Source organism: Ptychodera flava, chromosome 20 (genome assembly GCF_041260155.1).
Source record: "Ptychodera flava strain L36383 chromosome 20, AS_Pfla_20210202, whole genome shotgun sequence".
NCBI classification, from domain to species: Eukaryota; Metazoa; Hemichordata; class Enteropneusta; family Ptychoderidae; genus Ptychodera; species Ptychodera flava.
The window spans coordinates 16,838,473-16,848,097 of record NC_091947.1 but is presented as its reverse complement, the minus strand read 5'-3'; positions in this window follow the sequence as shown (position 1 = coordinate 16,848,097).

Here is a 9,625-nt window from a genome sequence, read left to right as displayed (position 1 = left end):
AGTGGTCCCTGAAAGTTTCAAGGACTCATCTGGGTGGTCCCTGAAAGTTCCAAGGTCGCATCGGGATAGTCCTTGAAAGATTCAGGGGCACATCTGAGTGGTCCCTGAAAGTTTCAAGGACCCATCTGAGTGGTCCCTAAAAGTTCCAAGGTCACAATGGGATAGTCCTTGAAAGATTCAGAGGCACATCTGAGTGGTCCCTGAAAGTTCCAAGGACTCATCTGGGTGCACGTGGTCCCTGAAAGTTTCAAGGACCCATCTGGGTGGTCCCTGAAAGTTTCAAGGACTCATCTGGGTGGTCCCTGAAAGTTTCAAGGACCCATCTGGGTGGTCCCTGAAAGTTTCAAGGACTCATCTGGGCGGTCCCTGAAAGTTTTAAGGTCACATCGGGATAGTCCTTGAAAGATTCAGGGGCACATCTGGGTGGTCCCTGAAAGTTTCAAGGACCCATCTGGGTGGTCCATGAAAGTTTCAAGGACTCATCTGGGCGGTCCCTGAAAGTTTTAAGGTCACATCGGGATAGTCCTTGAAAGATTCAGGGGCACATCTGAGTGGTCCCTGAAAGTTTCAAGGACCCATCTGGGTGGTCCCTGAAAGTTTCAAGGACCCATCTGGGTGGTCCCTGAAAGTTCCAAGGTCACATCGGGATAGTCCTTGAAAGATTCAGGGGCACATCTGAGTGGTCCCTGAAAGTTTCAAGGACCCATCTGGGTGGTCTCTGAAAGTTTAAAGGTCACACCAGGATAGTCCTTGAAAGATTCAGGGTCACATCAGGGTGGTCCCTGAATGTTCCAAGGACTCTTCTGGGTGGTCCCTTAAAGCCAAGGACTCATCTTCGTCTCTAGAAGCATGCAGTGTCTTGCCTGAGCCGCTCTTGATACTTCTGGTCACAAATAAGTGGTCTGTACTGGCTTTGCGGTCACTTCTGAGTACCTTGAAAACTTTCACTGTCATTTGCAAACAGTGCAGGATTTAATGTTACATTTGTGAGCAATGTTAGAAATTGAATGACCATAATATGATTTGTTATTGCTATTTTAAAGTACATTATGGACTTGGAAGGAATGAATGATTTTACTGTTTGTCTTAACTGTGAGTTTTGTAAATCAAACATCACTGTTAAAAGAAAAATGAACAAAGAATTATTTGCTTGAAATACACATGTTTTATTTATTGTTAATTAATTATCATAACTGTAGGCCCTTGGGTACATTTAACAAGGAACATCCTAACATACAGGAACTTCATATAATGATAACATCATGTGTACTGCAAGACACATTTGATTGGAAGCTTTAATTTGTGCACATGTTCTACTTGGCCCAGCCTAATAAAAGAAAAGTTATGTCTCAATACATATGATGCATTTCTAAATTTTGAAATATGTACATGCAAAACCCTTCATCTCAATTACTTAGACTGCAATACAATATTTACAACATCAGCTACAAGTATCAAGCCAACACAATAAAAAATTACAATGTAGTATTTAAAATCTTTTATTATCTTGCTACAGAAGTGAGATGAAACATATATATATATATGACTTCTATGTATTATTGCCTATTCCATGTTATATTTGTACAGAACTCATTCCTGGATTTGGTATTTAAATTTCAGTGGTTGTGTGGTGCCTTAGAGTGTCCAAAGGCTTAAGTAATATTCATGGCATCAGGTTTCTTCAGCCAAGGCAACAGATCTTGTTTTGTGTAATTATTTTTCTATAGCTCAAAATTTTTTTTACATCAATAAACAAGTGACAATCATCCGAACTTGTGTAATATAATACTTGGAATTTGGACACTAACGCAAATCCTCATATTTACATGACAGGAACTGGAATTTTGGCTGCAGTAAATGTTGGGAGACACTGCGTCTACACTGACAGGAGTCTTCCGAGATTACACATTGTGTGCGACATTTTAAGTGCCGTAATGGACTTCGACGCCGATGAATGAAGACCATCTTGTACAGCAATGACTATCCACTGGTCGGCCATTATATTATCCAATATGGCCATTTTGTCATGGTTTGTTCATGTTGAGAGCCATAACTCTGGCAAGTCTCAACCAATTTTATTCAAATCTGGTACATGGACATTGACTTATGTTATACGTATGCATGTGGATTTTTTAGACAGTAAGATTGAATATGGCTGTTTGGCAGCCATTTTGTCACGATTTTTTCATTTACAGAGCCATAACTCTAACATATTTCCACCAGTATCATTCAAAGTTAGTACGAGGACATTGACCTATTCCATACATATGCTCATCAATTTCTTTCACGTCATGTAGCAGTATCATGTCAATTACTTAAGTTTCGTAATTAGGCTGATATGTCAAGAAATGCTGCATCAAATTTCATGAAACTTGGTATAGATGCTGAGCTCACATTGCTTTAACAGTGAAAAAGATATTTATCAGTGTCATGTTAATTAATTTGTAATTGCTTATGTAATTAACTTTCCTAATTAGAGTGATATATCCACAAATACTGCATCAAATTTGATGAAAGTTGGTACAGATGTTGATCTCATAGTGTTGTAAATACTGCATCAAACTTTATGAAATATGGTACCGACGATAATCTGTCAGTGTTATGATAGTATGCAAAAATGTTTGGCAGCACCCTGTCGATTAAGTACTAATTGATTCATTTTAATGACCTTTTGTAATTAGTGTGGCGGCTTACATTGGTTTTATTTTTTCACAACTCATTCTCCGCCATTGAGCGCCATCTGTATCGCAGTATTTTCATCAAAAACCTAAGTAATGAAGAGGACTCTATCCTGTCTGCGGACTTGTAATTAAAGTAGTTAGTACCCATTATCAATGATAACTTGTTTAGAATCATTTTAAATGTAGAAGGACAAACTGGAAATTCTTTGATATGGTTTGTTCAAAGTTTTTTTTGTTGGAATATTAATATCTCAGGAAATAAAACTATCCATAGGATACCATTTACATGACCTTTTTGACTCTAATATTTCTCTGATGTCATATATATAAGTAGACCCTGTTTGTTTTAAGGTCATTTCTTAATGGTTCTCGATGGCGAGTGTAACAACTGCATATTCCTTACCGTTTCAAAGTCCGTCACACATTGATCCCTGGGAAAATCAAACTTTTACCTCAAAAGCCCTTGAAAGGTTCAAGGACTCAGCTGGGTGGTCACATCAGAATAGTCCTTTAAAGATTCAAGGTCATATCAAGGTGGTCCCTGAAAGTTTCAAGGACTCATCTGGGTGGTCCCCGAAAGTTTCAAGGACCCATCTGGGTGGTCCCTGAAAGTTTTGAGGTCACATCGGGATAATCCTTGAAAGATTCAGGGGCACATCTGAGTGGTCCCTGAAAGTTTCAAGGACCCATCTGGGTGGTCCCCGAAAGTTTCAAGGACCCATCTGGGTGGTCCCTGAAAGTTTTGAGGTCACATCGGGATAGTCCTTGAAAGATTCAGGGGCACATCTGAGTGGTCCCTGAAAGTTTCAAGGACCCATCTGGGTGGCCCCTGAAAGTTTCAAGGTCACATGGGGATAGTCCTTGAAAGATTCAGGGGCACATCTGAGTGGTCCCCGAAAGTTTCAAGGACCCATCTGGGTGGTCTCTGAAAGTTTCAAGGTCACATCAGTGTGGTCTCTAAAAGATTTAGGGTCTCCCCAGAGTGGTCCCTGAAAGCTTCAAAGACATCTCTGACCATCTCTAAAAATTCCAGACAACAACTGTTTGTTCCTAGCGTTAATATTTTAAGGTTTCAACAGACAGATGATATGATTTAATTTCTTTGCATCTACCAACAAAAGTTAATTTTTAAAAGAAGGACTGAAATATTTCAGTGATTTTTCAAAATTTTCCAGCATTAATTAGCACACTCACAAGATAAGGGTAATTTCATCAAATTTAACAGGTCTCATTTCCTTGTATATGCAATGAATACATGTACAAGACATTTTCTTAACATCTACCAAATCATTTGAAAGATAAATCACCAAAAAAACAAACACCACTGCAGAACTGACACGGGAAAAGGTAGAAGGCCATTTTCCCATCAAAAATTTACAATTTTATCATACATCATTTGGTGAGAATAGCAAATGCCTACAAATCAACCTTGGAAAGGGAATTTGTATTTTCACTTAAACCTGAACAAAATTGACAAATCAGTTACATTTAATGGGTTCTCCTTTCCTGAGAGTGCGAGAAGCTAGACAAAATTGTAAAATGTGTAGGAGATGTATTTGATGATTGTGCAATGATCAATAATTTACGAAATTGGACTGCATCCTAACACAAAAGCACTGTTAGATTGATGATTTTTAAATAGATTATAACAAAATGCGCAAGATCTTATAATCACAAAATAGTTCCAATTGTGTTAATCTCTATAATGCACATTATATTGTTAGATCAAATATTTGAGAAACGCAATTTTATTATGAATACACACATAACTTCCTTGGAAAGAAGTCAAACTTGAATACTTCAACGCTTTAGGTGCGGGCAACGTAGAAAAAATTACGAAAAAGTAATCATTTCAGGTGTTCTAAAAAGATTTGGAACATTAAACTCCACCATGGTACAATTGAATAATTGCTGAAAATTATACTCACAGTAAAACTGGACGTCCGCCGTATGATATTGAACTCTGCAATTCGTCAAGCACGGTGTCAAGATAAAAGTTATTTCTAAAATACTCCAAATAACACGTCAAACACCGGAGTATGATGATCTCATTCCCAACATAGAGCTGTAGGGAATTCATCCATTGAAGGACACAAGAACCATGACGTTTTGCATTCATTAATTTTGCAATTTTTTTCCCTGAGGCGCGTGCCCGTTCCTTTTTCTCCCCCCTCTACGTGTGTTTGTCAGGGCGGAGGGTGTTGAAGGAGATGATGCCGACTTTTATCTAGCACCATCACAGTCGCCTGAATAGAAGGAAAGATAGTTCGAAAGCTGGCTGGCTCCACATATATTTGTGGATGGATTGGTATCCACACGCGTCTGTTCAGCTGTCTGTTGGACATTTCTTTGCTGGCGCTGCTGTTGGCTACGACAATGGTGACACAAAAGACAGAAATCGCAAAGGTTCAATCACAATGTTCATCACAATAAGTACATAACATTATTAAAAAACATTTCTTGACAACTTAAGGGACTTATTCTTGAAATAAAATATTACAGTTTAGTATACACTGCACAAGAGTGACTACTGTTGAAGCTCAGTATCGGTTAAAGATGCATGTTGTAAATTTTGCCGCACTCTGATGATAGTGCGTACAGTCACATAGTGTAGCGTCAAACATGACTCAAGGACTTTTGGTCGAACCTTTGTAAAGCGGTGTTTTCCCCTTTTTATTTATTGAAACGCTTACGGCTCTGATATCAAGAAAGACTATGAATGAAAGTCGAATAACTTTTTGTCTACATGTCTAAAGATTTTCGTCGCTGCATATCTTATTGTAGAGTCAATTATGTTTTTTGGCGCATTTTAACAGAATCCACAGAAACTTCAAAGGGATAGAGAGGGATGTTCCCTTGGGAAGACCAGAATGGATATCGTAGTGACTCTAATTTAATCACGCCTCTCACGGTCCGCGACTGTTGACCGTCAAAATTCATCTGGTAAGCAACGTATACACTGTACGAATGTATTCACCAGAAAGAATTTTGAAATTTCGGTTGCGGCTTTTTAAAAATAATGGCAATGCAACATTTTGAAATTTATAACCAATGTGGTATGACTGTGTCGAGAAAGCATCGATAATATCTAGTTTACCGCAGCAATGTAAGATTATTGGTCACCACAAATTAGGTTATTAAACAGTGTTGCGTCCAGGAATTTTAGATCAGGGGACACTTTGTCCCACTACCATTTATTTTCGTGGACAGTTTGTATATTTTGGGGACAAGCAGTTGTCAATCAAATTTTGTATTATTTCGTAACACCTTAGTTTCACTGAACAAAATTCAAGCTACCGGGACCGAGTCGCTATGCTTGAATTCAGGCAATTGAAGCAGTATACTATATCTGCCGCAAATCAGAGCTCAGACGGACTACAGTCAAATTTTGATATGAAGTGCAGCGTTTTAATTACTGTTAATCATATAGCTAGCTCCGAAAGCACGTAGGTGTAAGCCTCAAAAAAATTATGCAAAACAAAGCTCATCGTCAGTAACAGATATTACTTGTAGACTACACCCATTACAGTCGACTCACGAGTGCGCCTGAGGTGACCGCAGTACGCAAGAGTGCGGGACGACAGGTTCCGTTTTGGGGACATTGTCGCAAGGGCGCTTCCTGGCGGCAACACTGCGGTCATTGAACCCTACCTGGTAATGAAGGCTATAGCACGCGTTTGTCCTGACGATCGAATTACCTCAAAGCATTATATTTACGTCCACGTCGTTCACCAAATTTATTGTCAAGTTCGAAGTCGGTCCTTTCTTCCCTGCATTGAAATCGATTTTACTTGCAAAAAAGTAAACTAATATTTCGCTTTTTTACTCTTATTTACCTTTTCACAAGAAGAACATAGATCGATTGCAATATAATTTGTTATGTAACCCCTTGCCAAATCACTATCGGGTTAGGCTGCATTCACAGATACTACTGAGGAAGCTGGAGGAATTCGAGGAAGGGAGATGTGAAATATATACTCACTCTGGCCTGCCACATCGAATCCAATATGAGCCAAGTATCATAGACGCTAAATTTTATATAAGGTTGGGAATTACCAGTAACTTCTCTGGCGGTTTCGAACACACAAGCTTTGGTACCTCAAGCATCGCAGCTCGATCTCTGATGTTTTTATTTGTTCACGAATAATTATATATAGGGTAAATTACAACAAGTCGGAAACCTCCAGTGTACCCTTGAATACCCTAAAAAGATTTTGAATCACCCTCTTTATGATTATAATTTTTAAGCCCCCCTCCCCAACCATCACATAGCCACATATTTATAAGGGATGTACGCGCAGATAAAATACATGTAAACATGTATTGCGCTGTTCTGCTCGCAGATTTTCGAATTCGACACTACCTTTTTGATGCACACATAAGCATCCTATGGTGCCGGGTTATAGAAATGTTGTTAGCAGTTTGTAGAGCCATATTCATATGGGCTAGTCCTAAAATTGATTCATTTTTGAACGCATATGTTGACTTTTTTATTTATCAGTCTGAACCGATTTAATTCAATCCAAATCTGTCCGGGTCATTGGAAACCGTTGCTGAAGAGCACTCAAAATGACAATCCTTTACGACAGAGCTTGCAAATTGTGAATTTCTACATCTAGCTACACTTATAGTCATATAGTGAAAGAACTGAGCATGGTAAACATGATCTACCGAAAAACAAATTAAAAAGTACACACAATACTAGAAGGTTAAAATATTCCATCAAATACAGCTTCTAATCCTTGACATTTTATTGGCAAATTTGGTAAAATAATTCCATTTATTCCAACATTTTTTCATGACTTATAATGAATGCTTTTATATATTAATTTCCATTGTCGGCTTGTAGAAAATCAAGCATGGTGACCACGTTTTCTTTAATTTTTGATCATTGTAATATACCAGATTTAAAAATCTCTTATTCAAAAGTACTAGTAGGCCTACAACAATAGTTAAGCTTACAAATTTTCTGATCGCGCACCCTTAAGCAAACAATATTAACATAAAATTTTGATAATTTTCAATAGTTTTGCTTTTTGTATTGAAGGTTTGCTGTCACCTGTTCCAATTTTGCCACAGTTACCATGGAAAGAGAAAATCTAACCAATCACAGATTTTAAGCGGGTGGCCGCTTTTGAAAAAAACAGCGCTTTCGCATGGGCATTTTGAATACCAAGGAACGCCCCTTTGACCATACATGGGCATATTTAGATTAAATGTGACCTTATACCTTTAACTTCAATCTCTTATTTTACATCTTATTATGTCTAAATAAGCAATATACGTATTCAGCCTATAAACACAATCTACATGTGTGTTACTATGCACACTTATATTGCTGATATAAGCTTACTGATCATACACTCTATGGACAATGTATTTATTGTAAAATGTTCGAATTCAGTATATATAAGGGACTGGTCTGTTTCTTCAGCCTGGGGGCGGTGGATTCATGGGGGGTCACCCTGTTTTTGACTTTGGTGATAGGGGGGTCACCATGTTTTTGAAATGCCAAATAGGAGGGGGGGGGTCAGTGTGTTTTTGAATTTTGACACAGGCTCATCATTGCCTAAAATGCTAGTGTCAGCCACAAATTTCATCATTCAGTTGTATTTTTCGGCGCGCCCTTCGGGCGCGTAACTGTAATAATCAGTCATATTTTTCAGCACGCCCAACTTTAACATATCAAGCATACATACATCAGAGATAGCTGTATGTTCAATATTTTTCAGCGTGCTCTTCAAGCTCATTACTTTAATATATCAGACAATTTATAGCATACCCTTCAGGTGCATGACTTTAATATACAAGGCATATATATCAGAGATATCAGGATGTTTCATATTTTTCGGCGCACCCTTCGGGCGCCATACTTTAATAAATCAGAGATATCTTGATGTTTGCTAAGTGAAAGTGTACCATTATGAAATCTGCATTTCATATGAAAAGGATGACTAATTCCTGATACTTTTCTGTTCTCTCTATGAGAAATCAGTATGAGAAAGCAACATGCACAAATATTTCACAATATATATTTGATACAGTGACTTAAAATGACAAGATATCTTTCCCTCTCATTGATGCAGTTATTTTCCTTTGATTCACAGGTTTTCTGTAGAAAGATGCTTTTTTTATAAACAAAATGACAGTTAAAAAAGGCAGTTTTTGTCATTATTAGCTGTGCTTTTATGGTTTCAATGTTACAAGAAAAGGTCCTCTCAGACACTGTACACTTCAGATTTGGCTAAAAAAGCTCTCTATGGCTCCTCAGGAGATTTAATTGGATGGTTGGCAAGTCTTAACACCAATCAAAGTTTTTGATTCACTGCTTTTTCCTCTTTGATATTAATGATTGACATCCATTTCTGTACAACAGTTTAGGACATCTGGTTAAGCATAGAAAGTGTGAAATACATTCAAAGCCCATTCAAAATACAGCTTATTCAAAATGTACTGTATTCAAACTTTAAGATTGACACTTTGAAATTCCTATCTTACAACTGACATGTCATCAATTTCATTAAAACATAGAATGACTATTTAAAATATAAATATATGTAAAATATAATATATAAATATATATACGTGTATATATATATATATATATATATATATATATATATAATTTATGTCCACCGTTTGTTTTACCTATGTCGCGCCCCCCGGGGGGGGTCACCCTGTTTTCGAAATTTGGAATGGGGGGGGGGTTCACCCTGTTTTCAAAATTTGGAAGGGGGGTCAGCCACTTTTTGACGTCGGCAAAAAATAATCCACCGCCCCCCCCCGGCCAAAGAAACTGACCAGTCCCTTAGTGTGTTTTTGTTCTACTCCCCACAGCATGTTGAACTGTCCAGTATTCAGCTTGCCAACACAGCCTGTGTATGTGTCCTGTGCATTTTTATTATTTACAAATGACTTTCATTCAGGCTTCTAATTCACTTACC